General features: G+C 39.7%; 1 long non-coding RNA gene across 1 annotated transcript; it reads right to left on the reverse strand.

The window, feature by feature from the left end:
* Window positions 1-1,512: 1,512 nt before the first annotated feature.
* Window positions 1,513-6,473, reverse strand: LOC124263139. Its single transcript, XR_006894778.1, has 2 exons — window positions 6,382-6,473; window positions 1,513-2,404 (listed from the first exon to the last, which is right to left on the reverse strand). It is a non-coding gene; the product is annotated as an uncharacterized LOC124263139 (long non-coding RNA).
* Window positions 6,474-7,794: the final 1,321 nt, after the last annotated feature.

Below are 7,794 nucleotides of genomic sequence, written 5' to 3' on the forward strand. Positions count from 1 at the left end.
CATTTTGCAATCAACAGACATCATAACATGTCATGTGTACAAGTATCATACCTGCCTGTCTGTGTAATTACATAATGTGACAGAGACAGAACTCGGGTGCACGAGCCATAAATCAATGCGTTTTGTTTATGGTGTATAGCCTGATAGGTGTTAATTCAAATTGCATGTGGTCAGTGATCGAAGTTGTGTATTGCATATTGTAATAAGCAGACAGGCAGGCAGACACATACGTGTCAATAAGTTTGAGTTTTGTCTGTTCCAGAGGCATATCTATATCACAGTTAGAAATTCTGACAATGCTAAATAATGACGTTGATGTTAAGTATCGAACTGAGAAAGTGACTCGGTAAGAAGAACGTGTGGTGAAATAGTCAAATAAAATTATATAAACAGTTAAATCGGTAATCTCCTGTCATAACACATAAAAAAGCTCGCGACTGTGAAATATCAACAAAACATTAGAAAAATAACTCACATCAGACATCCCGCTTCCAGGCTGCGCGAACCTATTCACTGCGCATGCGCCATGAACGCAGTGCAGAGCAGCGCAGCACAGCTGTTGAAACCACTTTTAACCCCAGCTGGGGTGAATTTAGAGAATCGTTTGAACGATTCGCGGGCTTTTTTCGTCGCGATATTTTTCAACTTTATAAGTTGAATTTGCATTTTTGATCATTTGTTACTGTAAGTCCATACCGAAAGGTATCAGAATCAGCAAAGCTGTGTTTTACGTTGCATGTGACCTTTAAGATATCCTGTTTGTTTCAGGGAAGGATATCTACTGATAAACGTGTTGAACAGTCTCAACGAATTCATTGCACAATCGACATTTCATGTTAACATTTTCACATTCTGGCGATTGCGAGTTGAACGTTACTGGTCCAAGGCAGCAAAAAGAAAGACCTCTGATTCAATTTATGACCATCCGACTTCATCCAGGCGAAGGAGCAGACAAGCACCTATCACACTTACAAGCACCTCCAACAAACACAAGCACATCCATGAAACACAAGCACCTCACACGCTTACAAGCACCCCAATCAAATACAGGCACCTCCATCAAACACAAGCACCTCCATCAAACACAAGCACCCCCCCATCAAATACAAGCACCTCCATCAAACACAAGCACCTCTCCCACTTAGAAGCACTTCCATCAAATACAAGCATATCCATCAAGTACAAGCACCTCCATCAAATACAAGCACCTTTCACATTCCCAAGCACCTGCATCAAACACAAGCACCTCTCACACTTACAAGTACATCCATCAAACACAAGCACCTCCATCAAACACAAGCACCTCATCAAATACAAGCACTACTACAATACGTACAGGCCTTGTCTCCAACCTGAAGCACAATGGTTTCCTGTTTTAAGAAACCATTCCTCCCCTAAGTAAACACAACTTCAAATGTCCATTTTATCTTGATCTCTCAACTTATTTATTCATTGAAACACCTCGACTATGAAGAGAAACAAAGTGTAGTTAATAAATATAACACGGCAATATTGATTAATATATATTTCAATGGCGATGTTAAAGAGAAAATGTGGTTGAGTATATGTACAGTTGGTTGAAGTAGGAGTCAGTCAAATTAATCTCTGGCCAGCTTAATGCAGCAGCTGTGGTACCAGCTAATGGTATCACTGTTGGTCGCTGCTTGGAAACACGCATGTTGTACCTGTGACAAGGGAGAGGGGGGCGATGTACAACTACTTGTCCCTGACAATCTATATGATAAGGAAATGAAAAGTCCTTAACCAGAACATGAATATCCTTTTCGTGATTAACCGTACTATTCCGACTAGTTACGTTAACTGACGAGTGGCAATGAATGATGAAAAGCGATCATCTTTGGATGGCCGCCTCGTTTTCAATAATGAGATACTGTATGTATGATATTGCCGCTCTGAGCGTTTGAATCCTGGAAATTCTGTTACTGTCACGAACATTTGGGAGATGATCCTTTAGTTTGTTGAAAGCATGGTTCAAGTGAGACATTCTTCTTCGTTCTCTTGTATTGGCCGCTAACCGCTGCGAGGAAGTTTGCATCCGTCTTCGTTTCCGCTGTTCACTGTCGGAAAAACCCATATTTGTCTTTTCCGGTTCAAAGGACCTCCTGATTTGGTTTTCGAACATTCCGGGAAGTTGCGTAAAAGATATTTCACTTCCGGTGTAGCTGTAATTTGTATTATGATTTGCCATGGATTCATGTTGATAGAGAGTCTGGATATTTTCTTCCACATCTATGTCCCCGGGAGTAGGTTGGTCTGAGATGTAAACATCATCATCTGACCTTGAACTTGATCGGGATGTTGACCTGGATGCCCTGTCATTCACAGATGTGTTTCCGTTTGATTCTTGTGACTTCCTGTGGCGCATTATCTGTACTCGATGATTCTGTGAAATAAACAGGACCACACAGTTACATCCATGCTCTGGATCAACAGTCGCACAGGGAGTAGCGACAGTCACATAGAAAATAACCAGGTTCAAAACTGCCGGACCAGATTGCTTCCCACCACTGTTTTGCCTCTTATACCCAATGGAATCCCTTGTCAGATACTGGAGATGGGTGTTTCCCCGATGTAGGCGTGTCACATGATGGAGGTCCTGACAATGTGCTGGTTTTAGTTATGCTGCATCATTAACGGTTGATCATAAGAGTTTTAACAACTAGGTTCTAATTTGAATCTTTCCCGGAAGTTAGCTTCTGAGGACTTGGAACACTTGATTCAGACTGCTCTGTCGTTTTAAACGCTTACATTTTATTTCATATCTTGTCACTTTGTACGATTAGCTTTATCTGAACTGCCGAGCCAAAGATATTATATATGTTTGACGGTGTTTGACAAGGATACAAAAAGAAATTTTGTAAATGTATACTCAAAGGCAAAATATTTTGTGACAACGAATGCTTTCGTTGGTATTCTTGTGAACGGATCTTCTGACTAGAATCAGGTAAAGATTGATTAAATTGGTCGAAGTAACGCAACTATGCAGATGGTTTTGAATTGCAAGTGTTTGGGCTCGTTTTTCCATGTGCCATTGCTGGTTGTCCCCATACCTTGGAACATTTTTCTTTCCATGTAATAATATTTCATTCGCGGCAGAACATGTTTAACTCGGATTCTGTTTGTTAGTGTGACACAATAACTTTGCCTTTGAATGTAGTTTGTTTTGACATATTCAAGTTTTAAATGTATGCTTTCTTTGGCAGAACAGTTCTTACGGTTCGCAATGGCCTCAAGGGTTTCCGGAAACGGATTGAATGATGATCACAGTGTTGTGCATTGTCCATCGACTGTTGTGGAGTCAGTGAAGTCGCAGAATAGAATATCTTTTGTGTTTCACAGTGGATGAGATGTCTACTTAACTAGTACATCAACTCCACTGTGACAAGTTTACTTAACCAGTACATCAGCTCTGTTGTCACGTGTTTACTTAACCAGTACTTCAACTCTACTGTGACGCATTTACTTAACCAGTACTTCAACACTATACTGACGCGTTTACTTAACCAGTACATCAACTCTGTTGTGATGTGTTTACTTAACTAGTACTTCAACTCTGTTGTGACGCGTTTACTTAACCAGTACTTCAACTCTGTTGTGATGTGTTTACTTAACCAGTACTTCAAATCTACTGTGACGCGTTTACTTAACCAGTACATCAACTCTGTTGTGACGTGTTTACTTAACCAGTACTTCAACTCTACTCTAACGCGTTTACTTAACCAGTACTTCAACTCTGTTGTGATGTGTTTACTTAACCAGTACTTCAACTCTACTGTAACGCGTCTACTTAACCAGTACTTCAACTCTACTGTGACGCATTTACTTAACCAGTACATCAACTCTACTGTAATGTGTTTACTTAACCAGTACATCAACTCTGTTGTGACGTGTTTACTTAACCAGTACTTCAACTCTGTTGTGACGCGTTTACTTAACCAGTACTTCAACTCTGTTGTGATGTGTTTACTTAACCAGTACATCAACGCTACTGTGACGTGTTTACTTAACCAGTACATCAACTCTGTTGTGACGTGTTTACTTAACCAGTACTTCAACTCTACTGTGACGCGTTTACTTAACCAGTACTTTAACTCTACTGTAACACGTTTACTTAACCAGTACTTCAACTCTACTGTGACGTGTTTACTTAACCAGTACTTCAACCATGTTGTAACGTGTTTACTTAACCAGTACATGAACTCTGTTGTGACGCGTTTACTTAACCAGTACTTCAGCTCTGTTGTGACGCGTTTACTTAACCAGTACTTCAGCTCTGTTGTGACGTGTTTACTTAACCAGTACTTCAACGCTACTCTAACGCGTTTACTTAACCAGTACTTCAACTCTGTTGTGACGTGTTTACTTAACCAGTACTTCAATTCTACTGTGACGCGTTTACTTAACCAGTACTTCAACCATTCAATAAATTTTCTATTTATTATAGGCAGTTGTGTCGTAAACACGGGCCCTCATATCTATCTTCTATAAAGGCAGCTATATTCCAACCATGAGAAATGCTGTCACATAATGTCTTACAACAGTTACCAACGTCTCAATAGTGTCCATAGAAACGAACATCATATTTGTTTTAGAAATCTTTAACAAAAATGCACAACTTCACTGCTTGTTTGATAAATGACAAAGGTTCATTCAATCATATCAAAAGGTTTTCAGGCTTGAAGGACGAATCAAAATAAAAAGAATATCGCCAATATATGTTTAATGGCTAATGATAGGTTCGAAAATGTGGGTCATACATACATGATAATTTTTATTGTTGTGTGTTAGATATACCCGTTAGAACCCTAAGATAGGTCTAGCATACATTATATATACATGCTTGATAGTATATTTCCAGGAAGTACTTTAACGCCCGTAATGAGGAAACTATTTTAGAGGACTTTTCTATTACAGCAGTTACATGATGAGACCACTTTGTATTGTCCGATAAGATAACACCAAGATGTTTATGTTGATGTACACCCTTCAATGTTCATTACTGAAGATCAAGTCAGGAACTTGTAGCCAATGTCCATAGTTGAAAAGCATAAGTTTAGTACTAATAGGATTGAAATTAAATAACCACTTTTCTGGCCATTTATTCAAATGGGCTAAATCATAGTTGAGAGTAGCATCTATTAATTTTACATCTTTTCCCGCAGCGACTGATGTGTCATCGGCAAACATTCTCGTGACATTTTTTTAATTTTCAGGTAAATCATTGATACATACAAGGAACAAAAATGACCAAGGGCAGATTCTTGAGGAACCCATGCAGTAACATTTAGTTATTTCGATAATGTTCCATTAATAGAGACGCACTGTCGTCTATTAGGTAGATAGTTAGTTAACCAACTACTAGTAAGTACGTTTCCACGAACACCATAATTTTTCTAATTTCTGCATTAAACCTTTATGTCAATCCCTGTCAAAAGCTTTTGAAATGTCACAAAATACCATACAGTAAAGGTGTATTATCTAGGGCTGAGTATATATTATGATAGATTTCCATGGGTTCAGATGTAGTAGAAAGACTAGCAGTAAAACCGGACTGGACTTTACTTAAAATGCCATGTTCATGGAAATGTTTCTGCAAATGCTTTCACATTATTCTTTCAAGAATATTATTTTCCCAAGGACAGATGATAAACTAATAGGTCTGTAATTAGTTGGGAGTGATTTATCTCCTTGTTTGAAACTAGGAGTACCATTACCCGTTTTCCACATTGTAGGAAATACAGTCACTCAGTGATACATTATACAACAGACAAAGAGGTTCAGCTATAGATGTACAAATTCGTTTTTACACACTCATGTTAATGCCATCGGGTCCACTAGATTTGTTTTCTGGTAAGGTCTTATTCATATCAGATACCTCCTTTTCGGTTACAATGACATTTGTTATACTGTTAACACAGCGATGGCTAACAGGTGGCAAAGTCTTGCCGCCATCATACACATTGGAAACAGATACCATATATTCATTCAATGTTTGTGCTTTATCCAAATCTGTGAAAACTGAAGGTATCCCAGAATCATCAGTCACAAGAAGGGGAACGCCTCCCGATGAAGTGGTACCTTTCAACAACTAAAAAGATCTTCCAGTAACCACCTGATTGAGTAGACTGAGATGATAAAAAGATATCTAGATTAGAAATAAAAGTTTCCTTGGCTATGATTTTCAGATTATTCCTTTGCTTGTTGTATTTAAATTAGAGATCGAAATGCCTTTTTCCTTAGACGTACTCTTTTCTTTTAAAGTATGTTAGATATACCCGTTAGAACTCCTCCACTACTCTTTTCCATCACAGCCATCTCAGTTCCTAAACAGTGGAGTCCAGCAGGTGTTTATATACTCACAGTATGTGGAGATAGATATATCCCAACTGTTCCCAATAAACAGAACGAAGCTGACAGATCTGTAGCAGAATTTCTGTACACGTATTCTCTTCAAATTCTACGTTGCAATGGCCATATATTCTAACAACATATTCATATATTCATTCCTGATAAAATCCCAAAGAGTGATCCCATTACAAGCGTCCGGATGCAATAGCTAATCTCTTCCTGATGGTATATTACAATTTGCCTTTAATCGGAAACAAAATCTTCCAAATAACTGTCACTATTGTCCGGGGATTGAGATAGGCAACTGTTGGACTGACAGTCGGCCGTGCGTGTCGCAGGATTTCCAAAGGTGGGCGTGGCGTTCTGCTCGTCCTTTATTTTAGCGGCATGCAGGTGTCCCACGTGCAGTGTGTCCGACATAATGAGCGGAGTGGGATTGTTCTGTTGCTATCGACTCGGCCTCTTCGTGTGGTGGACAGATAACAGCTCTAACCTGAGGCTTCTCATAGAGTGAACTATGTGTCCAGGGTGGCCGCGCATGTCCACAGATGTTTCACGATGTCATCCAACGAGATGTGTCCAGGGTGGCCGCGCATGTCCACAGATGTTTCACGACGTCATCCAACGAGATCTAGTTCGAATCCAAAGATGTTTACACATGTTCCCGAATGCTGGTGGATGTCTGTTAGAATTAATTTATGTTGCAAATGTCCCCGAATGTCCATGGAAATTGCCTGATCATATACATTCTTGGACATCAGTCAACCTCATTTATTGCCATCAATGGATATACTTTGGCTTCAAGGTCAACATTCAAGGTCATGCTTATAAATACATCGCTAAACTATTCCACCTTGATGACAATGTAGATCTGAAGAACTGTTCAAAAGCACCACTCATCGTACGGCGATTGAGCTCCACACATTGCACCTAGACCAACTTCCATACATTGTACCTAGACCAAGTCCAAATATTATACCTAGTTCACGTTCCACACATTATACCTTGACCAAGTCCCACATGTTGTCCCTAGAACAAGTCCCACACATTATACCTAGCCCAAGTTCCAGACATTGCACCTACACCAAGATCCACACATTGTACCTAGACCAAGTTCCGAACATTTTATCTAGACCAAGTCCCACATATTGTCCCTAGAACAAGCTCCACACATTTTACCTAGACCAAGTCCCACATATTGTCCCTAGAACAAGCTCCACACATTATACCTAGACCAAGCTCCACACATTGCACCTAGACCAAGTCCCACACATTGCACCTAGACCGAGTTTCAGACATTGTACCTAGACCAGGTTCCACACATTATACCTAGACCAAGCTCCTTACATTGTACCTAGACCAAGTTCCACACATTGTACCTAGACCAAGTCCCACACCTTGTACCTAGACCAAGTTCCACACATT

The sequence above is a fragment of the Haliotis rubra genome, unplaced genomic scaffold, assembly GCF_003918875.1.
Source record: "Haliotis rubra isolate DU_JTF1 unplaced genomic scaffold, ASM391887v1 Scf869, whole genome shotgun sequence".
In the NCBI taxonomy this organism is placed as follows: Eukaryota; Metazoa; Mollusca; class Gastropoda; order Lepetellida; family Haliotidae; genus Haliotis; species Haliotis rubra.